Consider the following 13,469-nt stretch of genomic DNA (forward strand, 5'->3'; position numbering starts at 1 on the left):
TAAGAAAGGAAAATTTGTTATGGTGGACTTAGAAAAACAATCTCAGATTGATTGAAGCCTGACACGAAGTAGTAACTACAGATGCCACGTAATTTGAATAGGTCCATGTTTGAGTCTGCCGTTTGCAAGCAAAATTATAATTATTGGAGCTTAACCATCATAGTGAATTTGACGCCCCGAAAATCCCCTAAAATTTGACGCCTTGTGCGGTTGCGATCCTCCCCCGGCCCTTTCGTCAGCCTTGAATTTAGTCAATTGATAATAAAGGCAATTGACTTTTGAATTGTTACTTGACTATTTTAATAAAAACGGAGTTGTCAACAGTACTGACAACCGTTGAGGGAGAAGGAGAGTTTGGAAATGAAATTAAATATTTGAGTTTTACGTATCGCAGTTATGTCGGATAGGCTAAAGGAGACTGTGATGACGAGAATGAATGAAACTGTGCAGAGAAAAAGTAGGAGGAAACGGGAGAACTCCTAGAAAATCTGCAAAAAGAGTGCTTATCCGCCATAAAGCCCGCTTAGCACGAGCTGGGATCGAACCAGGGCCTCATGCACAAGAGGTGAACGCTCTACCACGGAGCCACCACGGCTCCGACAAAAGTTTGGAGTTCTCAAAGAACTCTTGTCTGGAGGTCAATTCAATTAATGGGTGACTTCAAATCCTCTATAAAATCAACATACATAAATACACACAAAAGGACAAATAATACTGAGTAAAAGGTATTAGTATCAGTTGCTGCTCTCCAGAGGTTCTGTATTCATACTTTAGTCACTCTCGTCAGAGTCGTCACTGTTCTCTTCAAGGTTAATAAAGATTTTTTTCTGTAATTTCGTCAGATATCCTGTCAAGTTCCCAGTATTTCGTTTCTTCCCTCTCCACTACATGTTGAACACAATATTTCCACTTTTCACCTGTTACCATTTCTAACCCTTCCTCCAAAAGAGTATTCACCTCACTAAATGTAAAGCGTTTATTGTTTTGTGCCACATGTCCCTTTACTTGACTACAAATAAGTTCAATTGGATTAATTGTACAGTAGTATGGGGGTATTCTGAGAACTTCCCTTCCTGAAGAGGCCACCATTTTGTTCACTTTATACTTGCGGCATTCACTTTTGACTGCAGAAAGTATAAGACTAATTAACTTAGTTTTAACGAACGAGTCGTCATAAGAAATGGTTTTATTTTGAAGCCATTCTTTTATTTCTTGTCCAAGATATGGTGGGAAGCCGATCTACCTTTACACTGTAATAAGATGCGTTATCCATGACTATCACGCAGTTCGGTTTTAAAAGTGGAAACCCCCAATTTTAATACCTACATTTGTTTTCCTGATTTTCCTGAAGATATATTGTCTATAAATTAATAAATAAGATGACAATGGAGTGCATCCTCATCGAATTTCTTTCCCAGTCTTAAGCAATGTAGTTTTTACAAATTTGCTTCTCACTGTAGCTCCTTGGTCAGAAGACAGGTTCTTGAGAAAACGAATCATATACTCTGGTATTTCCATCTCTTGGAATGCTTGTCATATGTTATACATTTATTAAAATGTTTTGTTTAACCGTGATGTGTGGTGAAATTTTACTTTAGGTAAGCAATTGTGTCAGATTCAGCTCATGAAGAGAATCACGCCGGCAAAAATTATTGTTTTTTTTTTCCTCGAAATTAAGATATTACAAACTTACTAAGGTGCTAAATGTTGCATACAACAAATAATATATTAGTTAGACCTTTATTGCCTTAATTTCAAGCGATAATACTGTACTTTCATTTTTTACCAATGTGACTTCCCTAAAGACTCGCCTCTGAATTGGTATAAAACTTGCTAGTTCCTTTTCTCTAAATTCTAAAAGCATTTAACAGTTCCTGACACCAACTAATCCATAATCAACTAATCTAGCTTCCGTAACGTGTCTTATGAAGGCGCTGATACATTGCCGAAACTGCACAGGTGATAGTTATATTTGTTACGTTGGTCAGTTTTTGTTTCATTAATAAATGTTGAATATTTTTAAAGCTATAATGACCAAATTACCAACTTTAACTAATTTCCTCTGTTTGAAGAATTATTACTCTCATTATGACCCCCTGAAAACCCTTTCTTGTTTGCCCAGAAAACAATCATCAATTAAACGTTTCATAATGTATCTCTGTCTATGAAAGTGCTCATTATGTTGTTCAGGGATATAAGCAGGGGTGGGTTCTGAGGATCCAGACTTCCCCCGGAAATTTTCAAGTTAGTTTTTTTTTATTATTATTATTATTTCTAATATAATATATCCTCATATTGAATTTGAACAACCAAAAAGCTTTTGACCCCTACTGAAATAAATTCCTGCCTACATGTCTAGTGTTACGGATCGCTTATTTTCTTTTGTTCATGCATATAGGATTATCCAATTTTATATATAATTACTGTTTGCAGGTAACATTGAGAAAGATTGTTCTTTTTTAAAGCTTCGTGTACATTAATAATATAATTATATCCTTCGTTCTTCCACATAATATTCGAAAAGTAGACAATGCGAACAATCAGTGGCGTATGCGGAATTTCATCAAAGGTGGCTTCAAGTACTCAATCTCGTATTGTTTCAGGACGAGCGTGATTTTGGTACAAAAAACTTAACATGGTAAATCTTACATAATATCTTGCTCAAGATAGTTTAAACGCCGCACTTCTACTACCAGTAAAATTAAATTGGCAAATACCACAAATGATACAGTCAGAATTGTCTTTGTTGCTAATTCTTAAGTTTCTGGCTTGCTTACATTTCACAGGCTTCTCGGTTCTACTGTAATAATCAGATATTGTATATCTTCCTTCCATACGACTGCATAAGATTGCAGTATATCATTACTCTAAAAAAACACAGGCCGCTAGCCAGCCCAAAAAAATTAAGGGGAGCCGGTAGAAGTTAGGGGGCCCCGATCCAACCATACTATAGTTCATCACCATATTACAGTTCATTTGCAAGCCTACCGTGAATATTTTAGGGGCCGAATACTTAGATACGGGCCCCCTAGACTCCCCTTGGATACGGGCCTGATTAAACATCGAATATCGCAGTAAATTCGTACGTTAGAACAATTTTTAAAGAATTATTATTTTACTAACTTTAGTATAAATTTTGTTCAACAGTAGCACGAAGATGACACTTTTTTATAATCTAATCCAGCGTTTCCGAACCTTTTTCAACTTGCGGCACACTACTATTGTAGCTTGAATTCTCGCGGCACACTCATAGATATTATTATTATTATTTGCAAATATAAAATAGCATGGTATTTTTTTCTGTGATTACTGCATAGGCGTCTCTGGCGGGGGGGAACGAGGGGGTCGCGTCCCCCCAAAATTTTGAAGTACAAAATATTCAATATTTTATTCTAATTTAATTTCTTTACTAACGACAGAATAACAAATAAACTTTCTTCGATGTCCCCCCAAATTTTACATGCCAGAGACGCCAGTGGATTACTGATCTCTTTCTCACAGAGATGAAAGCTCGATCACTGGTTTTTCCACGTGGTAATTCATTATGCTTATTTTTTATTCTAATTTTAAAATAGAAAACAATTGCAATGAAATTAGGACTCAGATTTTTAAAAATACGCTTTCTTTTTCGAAAACTGTATCCAACCTTTCACTGAGATGAAGATAACTAAATAACGAACGGACAAACAAATGTCTGGTACTTTTAACTTTGCTGTTTTAACCAAAACCGGTGCATATTATTGCAATCACACAGCTTGCGATGCGTCGAAGTCAAAACACAGCTGTTGAACAAAGTGTTGTTCTGTCATTCACGTGCGAATGAGTGCTCTACGAACGTTCACTTGACGCGTACCGTATAAGTGCTTCCATTTCTCGCTGTTAGTATGACTTTCAATTGAAGCGTAACATAGAAGCTAACCGTGGAAATGTGTACGAGCCGAAATTCTGTCTGCTACACAGCAATAGATGTAGAATAATATATTACAATTACAGTATTTTTTTCCATGGTAGAAATTCATAGTAATGTGAAATACAAAAATATACATTTTTTCCCTATGTCTTGCAATTTGGTTGCTATAGAATTAATAATTTTGTTTCGATTTCCTCACGGCACACCGGTTGGGAAACTCTGATCTAATCTCTATGGTTTAAATTTCGGCGCGGGTAAGCAATATGAAGAATTACACCCAGACTCACAAGCAGTTCCAAAGAATGACGCTAGAGGACACGCTTATAGCCTAAGCTATTGTGCTGCTACTAGTGACAGTATAAGGAACTGTCAGCAACAATTGAGTTCCAATATCAAGGAAGGAAAGCAAACGAGCAATTTTCAAAATCACTTTGAATAAAATAAATTAAAGAAATATTAACGTTAAGTGTGTGTGCTTTATTTTTGGGTATGCACTGCTTACCTTACATGCATGAGATAATCGCCGCTGTGTTTAACATACTTGAAGGTAGGATGCGGTATATTAAAACTCGTGTTACCCCTATAAATATTTGGAGTATTGCTTTAATTGGCCCGCCTCTCTTTGAAATATCCTAGTTACTTATATAAGGGTAGAACTAAATCAAACAAATGTGAATCCTCCTTGGCGAATTAAAATCTTCATTTCAAAAGGAAGATTTAAAATTCTGTTTGTGCTTTTACGAGAATATCACTTTTTAAAAAGAAGTAGGTGGCCACTTTTTTCAAATAAGAGTGTACATTATATTTCATACTGTAAACTTCCAAGTAGTTATCATTTTCTCATTTAATGCTAAAATGATCGTTCCCTCGTGAGAGTCCCGTTAATACCACTTTAAACATTTACACCAATCACATGGATATCACAAGCAGTGATGACTCCAACTTCTTTACGAGAGGGAAGTCACATCGGCAATGACGATGAAACCGACTTTGGAACTCTCCGTCCGCAAAGGCAACTCCTAGTTTTCGGGCTTAGAGAAAGATATTATACAAAATAAATATTTATTGTATTAAGATATATATTAAATATTATAACATTAAATGTCTAATAAATCACACACACGACCTGATTGAAAGATTGCGAGTTTGGACCTTGATGAAATTCTGCGTACGCCACTGAATGTGAGGTATAAATATTACAGGAAAAATAGCTACGAATTTTGCATTGCACTATATCTCCTACTTACAGAACTATTCAAGTTAACTTTACAGAGCACAAATAATTCAAGCTATTCAAAGAGTGGAAATACAGCTTAGCGTGTGATTTGAACCACATGACCTCCCACCGGCAATCGAACCCGTTTCTTCCACACCGAAGTCACATACACTGACCATATTGCCACGAGGGAGCCCCAGAACCAAGACTTAGACCTACCGAATTATCTTAATTCTCCGTGAGCTTTCTCTGCCTAAACCTATTCTGTATTGGTATTTTATAATTACTTACTCGAATTCTATGTGTAAAATTATATATTTGTCTGTCGCTTCTCATAGTTATTTCAGAGATAAATCAATTCATAATGTAGCTCCCGCCAAGTGAACTTTGTGGTGGACTAACACTGTGTGCGTGGGTTTTCTCGGGGTTCTCCCACTTTTTTCATTCCACCATTTCATTCATTTCCCATAATCACCGTCTCCTTTAGCCTAACCGGCATAATCGTGGGACGTAAAACTCAAAGATTTCATTTCATTTCATCAATTCATAATGTAGTTACCTAAATGCTAGCAAAAAAAAGTTTCATATATCATTAAATTCCCAAATTGTAAAGTGCATTATATATACTTTTTTTATTCATTCGAAACTCCCGGGATTAAAGTCACCTTTCCAAGTCATAATAAACCAGTACTGGGGGCAAGGTGGCCAATAATTGTCATATTTTCCTACTTCAAAGTCCTAAAGCAAACTCTATTTTCTCCCTAAGTGTTCTTTTATTTAAATAGTAGATATGTTATTCTCTCTGTGTATTTTTAATTACTTTGTAAATTTCTTTTTGTATAATACTAACTGTAGATAAAGATATGAGAAAAAATGGATTGCAATTGTATGTAAAATATTTAGATTAGCACAATAATTATCAGTCTGCCGCACTGAGAAATATCATTCTAGAGTTGCGGGAAATTCTTGGATATTATTATTATTATTATTATTATTATTATTATTATTATTATTATTATTATTATTATTATTATTATTATTATTATTATTATTATTAAGTATTCTGACTTTTGGCAGGTCCTGAGACTAGTGTTTTTTTCTTTTTCTTTTTCTTATTTCTTATTTTTTCTTAATTTTAAGTTTGGGCCTGGAACTGTTTCTTCAATTTTTCTCGATCTTCAGCTTCCTCTTTTAACTCCCAATATTTCCTTCTATTTTTCAAATCGTCTATCACTTGTGTTCTTCCTCCTACTCCTTGCATTCCTTCCATCTTTCCTCCTATGGTGGTATGAAGAAGACAATTTCTTCGCACGATGTTTCCAATCCAATTGGCTTTTCTACGAAGGATGGTGGCTAGAAGCGTCCTCTTCTCTCCTATCCGTTTTAAAACGTCTTCGTGTGTTACTCTTTCAGTCCATTTTATCTTCTCCATCTTCCTCCAACACCACATTTCGAAACTCTCTAAATATTTCCTCTCTAACTTCCGTAATACCCAAACCTCTGAAACATACACTCCAATTCTCCATATAAATAGCACATGACCAATTTCTTCCTTACTCCAATATTAAGGCCGCTAGTTAAGAGTGACCTTTTCTTGTTGAATATTTATTTGGCTATGGCAATCCTCGCCCTGATCTCTTTGGTGCAGTACGCGTCATTAATCAAAATACTTCCCAAATTTGAAACGGTCAACCTCTTCAAGTACTCTTTGTTCTACTCTGACCCGTAACGGCGCGTTTCCACGGAATATTCTCATGACTTTCGATTTTTCGATGTTAATTTCCATTCCATATAGTTTCCCAATGTCAACTATTTGGCAATCGTCTCTTGTACTCCTTCTCCTGTTCCAGCTATAATAACCATATCATCTGCCTATCTTATCTTGTAAATGATCTGCCCTCCAATCTTGAAATCCCCAATTCGCATTAATGTTTCCTTCATTAACCATTCACTGTAAATGTTGAATAATTTGGGCGAAATACTTCACTCCTCTTCCAATCTCCATACTATTGGTTTCTCCTTCATTCAAGCGCATCTTGACTCGTTGTCCTATGTACAGATTGCGAATGAGCCGTCGGTCTCTTCAGTTGACTCCAATTTCTTTAAGTATTTGTAAAAGTTTCGTCCAATTGACCCTGTCGAATGCTTTTTGCCAGTCTATGAAGCACCAACACAACTCTTCCTTTGAATCCAGAACTAGTTTTGAGATAATTCTTATCAAATCAATGGCATCTCTGGTGCCTTTTCCTTTCCGGAATCCGAATTGATCTTCTCCGTCATCTCTTTTATTTTATTTTCCAGCCGTCTGTTCAGTAAGCGCGCAATTATCTTTCCAATGTGGGAAATAAGGCTAATAGTTCTGTGATCGTTGCACTTCTTTGTTTCCTTTTTCTTGGGTAATGTAACATCAAGAAAATCCTTTGGCCGTTCTCCACTCAGGTAGATCTTGTTAATAGGTGAAGTCAGTACTTTCATTGCATTGTCTCCTAATCCCTTGAGCAAATCTACTGGTATGCCATCATCTCCAATAGCCTTCCTCTTTCGCATGTTCTTAATGCCTTGTACTACTTCACTTTTCAATATACTGGGTTCTTTTTCTTCATCATCCACCTCTTCCTCTGCTTCGATCGCAATATCTTTGGAGCGGTTCTTCTGGCCATACAGATCTTTTATGTATTCCTCCCAAACGCTAAGAATTCTTTGATGATCAGTAACTACATGACCTTGTTGATCTTCGATTCCAAATGTCCGTATGCATTTCTTAGCTTTCCCTCCTAATTCTTGTGCTTTCTGATACATTAGATCATATCCGACGCGCCGTTAAGTTCCATTATTTCGTCACATATCTCCTCCATGTACTTTTCTTTGGCTTTGTCCGTCTCTCTTCTCAAGTCATTATTCAGCCTTCTGTATTCTTTCATGTCCGTGCTTTTCACACTTCTGCGTTCTTCCACCATTTTAAGCATCGCTTCAGTTACCCCCGGTTTTCTAGGTGTTTTTTTCCATCTTGCCAATGTTGTTGTGGAATGTGTCATGCAGAATCTAACTTTTCCCCAATTATTTTCTACATTGTCTACCATAACCCCAATCACAGAATTTTTCTTCAATCTCTTGTTTCACATCACTGTCCATACTTCTTAGTCACACATAATATACTTAATATAGTGACACAAATAGAAACACTGTTATTTGCATCACTATATTAAATACAGGTTTTCTATGGTAGTACGATCGGCACCGCCGTCCTAGAGCGCCGAAGTCATAATCTTGGCATGTTGTTCCCACTAAAAAGCATGTTATCTAAGAATTGCCCGTAACTCTGGATCTGAAATGATTTTCCTTAAGATATTAACAACCATACAAGTAGTAATCTCAGTTCAGGACTTCGTCATGTAGAAAGAGAAAAATGTTTCTGCAGTCTGGAGAAAGTAGCTAGCTAACTCCACCAGTAAAAATACCTGACTCGACGCTAAAACTGTATCTAGTGCACCAAGTAATTTTCCGCTAGGGTTAAGGTCTGTGATCTAAACACATCAGCCTAACCATAAGTATTTCTCCGGTATGTGTTGTAGTCATGACATTGGACACTCTCGTTCCTAAACGGTTTCATCATGGTCCTGACAATTAGGAAATACATCCAGCATCAAGTATACATCTGCAAATTCATGCTGCGTAAAGTGCAACAGATTATCAATGAAATACTTTCTGAAACGGTATATTACTTCAATACCTCAATACTTCAATACTTCAATACCATAGTATATTACTTCAATACCTCTATGGTTTATGGTACACATATATCAGGTATTGGAATTTAAATGTATCAATTTATTCTGCGGCTTTTGTTCGGCACGTATTTAAAATAATGTCTTTCTAGTTGGTATCCATTATATTGTACGTATTGTTGAAGTTGCATCTTAAGTTTTCCATAACACAGTGCAACTTGTTCTCCGAATGTTTTCAATCATGTGGGTTATGCAGTGTTTGAGATCCCAAGAGTGTGACAGGCTTCTCTTTGTACACAATCTGTTCCAAATGGCCCCAAAAGATAATAAAAAATCACGAAAACAATATCTGAGATTATGGAAGCCAAAGCTTACATTCCAAATCGAGAAATCGCGTGCCTCGGAAACAATAGAAATGCTTACATGAACTGCAGCTTCGACTTGCTGAAACCACAGGCTTATTCTGTTAAAGGATAGCTCTGATTCTCGAAGTAAAATTATTCAGCACTGCTATGTAGCGTTTGTCAGTTACCGTCGGTGCATTCTCGTTATCATCTCCCTCCTCCTCCAAAAAAACAAACCCAATAACGATAGGATGAATAAACACAAAGCACACACTAATCTTTTACTTAAAGAGCACTAAGGACCCTCACGTGGAATATCAATGGCTAGGTACCACCGATTCTGCTCTCTAACTTCACCGTTCCAACAAAAATGCGTTTCATCCGAAAACTAAACCTGATCCAACATTATAAGGTTTTATCCCAACAAATAAAGTGCGCTTCATCTTAGCACTCTTTATTCTATATTCCTATCTGTTAGTGCTTTATATACGCTAAATTTTATAGAAATAAAAATTTAAATCCTTAGTAATCCTGTCAACTTCTCGAAGTGATATGTTTAGAGCTATAATGTGCATTTTAATTGACGTACATGGCGTTCGGGTGACTGCATCCAGTCTGTTAATGTAGTGCTTAAACTCCCAATGAGGTGATGTCAGAGGGTTGCCTGCACTCTGCTACTCAGTGCTGCACTAGTTGTATCTCCATTGAGTTACTAAAACGCAAGAAGGTGTTTCCAAGTAGAATAAGGGTTCAGATAGTTGCACCCAACAAATGCATCATAATTATTAGTTATTTTGTTGTGACCTATATAATACGTTACGTAGATCATTAAAATGCATGTGATTTCTCTTTATTTTTTTCTATTTAGGTATTACCAAAATCAAATCCCTCGAAACGAAATTGATGACAGTTCTAACGCAAGCGCAATACAAGTGAAAGTAAGTTGATTATAAGCTTACACACAGGTAAAAGAGCAAATTAATTTGTTTTTCTCTAACTTATAATAATAATAATAATAATAATAATAATAATAATAATAATAATAATAATAATAGTAATAATAATAATAATAATAATAATAATAATAATAATGTTAATGCTACTGTAGCAATCTAAGAAATTATAATAGCAGTAAAACATTAAACCTCTTTGAAAAGAAGATAATCAGCATTACATTCCTATACAATATCTGCATTTAGCATAAGGGCCGACTCCACTTGTAATACTATCTAAAATTGTGAAGGTATCCTGTGTACACTGATTATTAAGCTCTTGCTTTCTGTCCAACTATTCTCAGATTCAGGGAAGCACGTAGGGGGGAGTCCTGAGGGTTAGAACCCCTTCTCCGAAATCTCGACTCTTCTGTATATTTAGTAAATTTTTTAGAGTGATTTTACAAATTTTCCAATAATTCATCTTCATATTGAATTTTAACCCCCTCCTTCTCCTAAAAAAGCTTTGGACCCCTTCCCGACATGTTCATGCGTATGTGTCGGTAAAAACTCGAGTAGTGGTTTGAATTTCGCTTCAATATTGGATTTCGTCCTTCGTAGCATTAATATTGGAAAAGGCTATGGCGTAAAATAAAGAAAACACTTAGAGACACGTTTTAATATTGATTTGATAAACAAGTATCACTGTTGGGTTTCACGTATTTGATACGAATTTCGACAAAGTCTGTAACACCATCTCCACATTCATTTTATTCATTCTTTACCATTTTGTTCCTGCTATACTCTCCTTCGTCACATCGGAAACATTTCCTCCCATGTCAAATTTGATATGTAATCTCTTAGTTGTGATGAAGTATTCAATCCTATTCTTCGGAATTCTCTTCGTACCTCACACACATTTTCCAATATCAATGAAATACACTCAGCAGAAAAACAAACAAAAATTGTGTTTTTCAAACGTTTCATGTACTTTAGTACTTTCCACCTGGAGAACTGTGACGAAACTAAAAATGATCAATGTCTACACGCTTTCATACATACACACTCAACGTATAGACATTGCAGTTTCAGGTGCATGCAAGTCGTTCAAAGGCGTACCATTATTTTGAGAAACACTTAATGCATTCCCAGCCAGTACTTACCAGTTAAATAGGGGTTAAAAGTCAAAATCATTGGGACGCTTTTTTTTTTTTTTTTTTGCTACCTCTTTCCGTTTTTTGTGACAGGCATGCGGACATTGCCAACTAACTCATAACTCGTTCTGAAAATGTAATACAGCTAATAATAAAAACAAACATTTTAATTCAATTGAATTGAATTGATTTTAGTTTAGCGTCCCGTTCAGCAGCGAGGCTATATGAGACGTGGACCTACTGATTAACGTGGAATCCGAACCACATGAGCTCCCGCCGGGAATCGAACCCGGGTCTTCCACGCCAAAGGCGCGTACGCTAACCGCTTAGCCACGAGGGAGCTCCATTTTAATTCAAGTCATTACAAAAATATTTAAGGCTTTATTAAATTAACTTCATCAAATTTTTTCGGTTCCATTCCCGGAGAAAATCTAAATAGTTTCGATTTCACTTGGAACTAGAAAGTAAAGGGAAAATGGTGTTAGAGGCACTGCTTGAGATACTTGATGATTCGTCAATGCGTTAAAGTATTTGATAGAATAAGGCTTAAATTTAAGTAGATTAAGGTTTGCGGGCCCACAAACCTCTACAAAAAGTACTAAGAGAGGACACATGTAATTTCATACAAATACATATCTTTTCTGAAGTAGAGAAATCACGTTAAAGTAACCAGCGGGCAGAATAAAACCTCCAGAAGAAAACTAAACTTTCCAACTTGGTTCTTATTTTAAAATTCACGATTTATGAATATTATTTCTCAGCTTTTTATGCAATCAGAGGATATTTGTAGGATAATAACGTGGAAACAAAAATTTTGGTGGAAAACACAATTAGTAATTGCGTCATCTCTTATGAAACTTTGATACTAAAATGTTTTACCGTACTTAAATGTATAGTACCTACCCAGAGTAAATAAGTATCATACAAGACAAGTAACTACAAACGCAAGCTTCGATTCATATTATACTTTAAAAAATACATACTGCAATCAAAGGTAAAACTAGGTTGCAAATAGTTTTCAACCATAAGCCAGTGAAACCATTCATCTATGCGGAAGTGATCTGAACGTGGAATTCAGAAATCAGTAGTCAATTTAATAGCGATAGGTACAGAATTCAGTGGGATCATTTCAGGTTATTTCAGAGTGGGTAAGATTGTCCACTGGCATAAGAATTTTGCGTTTACAATTACTATTTTAGCATATTTTTTTAAAGTATGTGTTTTTGTAACGGAGGGAAAAATGGTGCCCCTTCTCTTCCGAAATGGAGTTCCTGACGGGAAATGTTAACAACGATTAAGTTCGGTTATTTTCTGAGTAAATTTACAGCTGAAAAATTGAACAATGAAAAGTGAGAGTAAAACTCAGTAAACCTCTGTCTCAAAATTTATATCAGTCGATTCAACCATGTGTATTTGTATTGAGGACAAACAAACGAACAATACCCTATTTAGAAATTGCCTCCCCCTATTCTCTCTTGAATACGAAATTTAAAACACACTTGGACACGGGTCCAGTTACTTTCAATCAGGAGTATACTGTATGTACTGTTTTTCATATGCCTAACTTGATAAGTATCTAGAACATACTATTCTTGGCATAAAATTTTAACCGCTTTCTCTCCTATGAATCCATCGTCTTCCATTTGGGATAGGAGGCCATGGTAGCGCAGTGGTAGAGCATTTACTTCTGCTGTGTGGTGCTCTGGTGATACCTGGCCAACCTCGTGTGGGCTTTTCCGGGGACACTACCGTTTCCTTCCACATTTTCATGGCTTAATCATCCGTCTACAGAGCATAATTGCGAAGTGTTAAACTGAAAGATTTTATTTCGTTTCATTTTACATTTAGATACATATAAAAGATTCTACATGGTGTATTCCTTTTGAATATTACATATTTTGTCTTGTTAAATAGTTATTGAAAAGTAACTAACATTCCTATAATAATTAGCATAGTTTTAAAGTAATGTTCTATCTTATTTTATAATTTAATAGAAAACAAAGTAATTTGTTCATGTACTGTGAGGTTTTTTTTTTTTTAAGAACTTGAAGTTTAATTGGCTGGTGAAGATTGAAGATTATCAATTTGGATACCAATTTGAAAAGGTAATTATTCTTTAAGTTACTAATGCAGAAAATATGTCCTAGAAGAAATAAAGTAGGTCAAGGTAAATAATTAACATATTCTA

At 35.7% G+C, this 13,469-nt stretch overlaps 1 long non-coding RNA gene across 1 annotated transcript in view; it reads left to right on the top strand.

Moving 5' to 3' along the window:
- Nucleotides 1–13,469, top strand: part of LOC145662029 (uncharacterized) — an 83,511-nt gene that overhangs the window by 43,518 nt on the left and 26,524 nt on the right. The window contains exons 6-7 of the long non-coding RNA XR_014126953.1: nucleotides 10,064–10,133; nucleotides 13,324–13,386. This is a non-coding gene — a long non-coding RNA (uncharacterized LOC145662029). The remainder of the gene's footprint in view (nucleotides 1–10,063; nucleotides 10,134–13,323; nucleotides 13,387–13,469) is intronic.

The sequence above is a fragment of the Thermobia domestica genome, chromosome 10 (assembly GCF_964235325.1).
Source record: "Thermobia domestica chromosome 10, izTheDome1.hap1.1, whole genome shotgun sequence".
Taxonomy (NCBI): Eukaryota; Metazoa; Arthropoda; class Insecta; order Zygentoma; family Lepismatidae; genus Thermobia; species Thermobia domestica.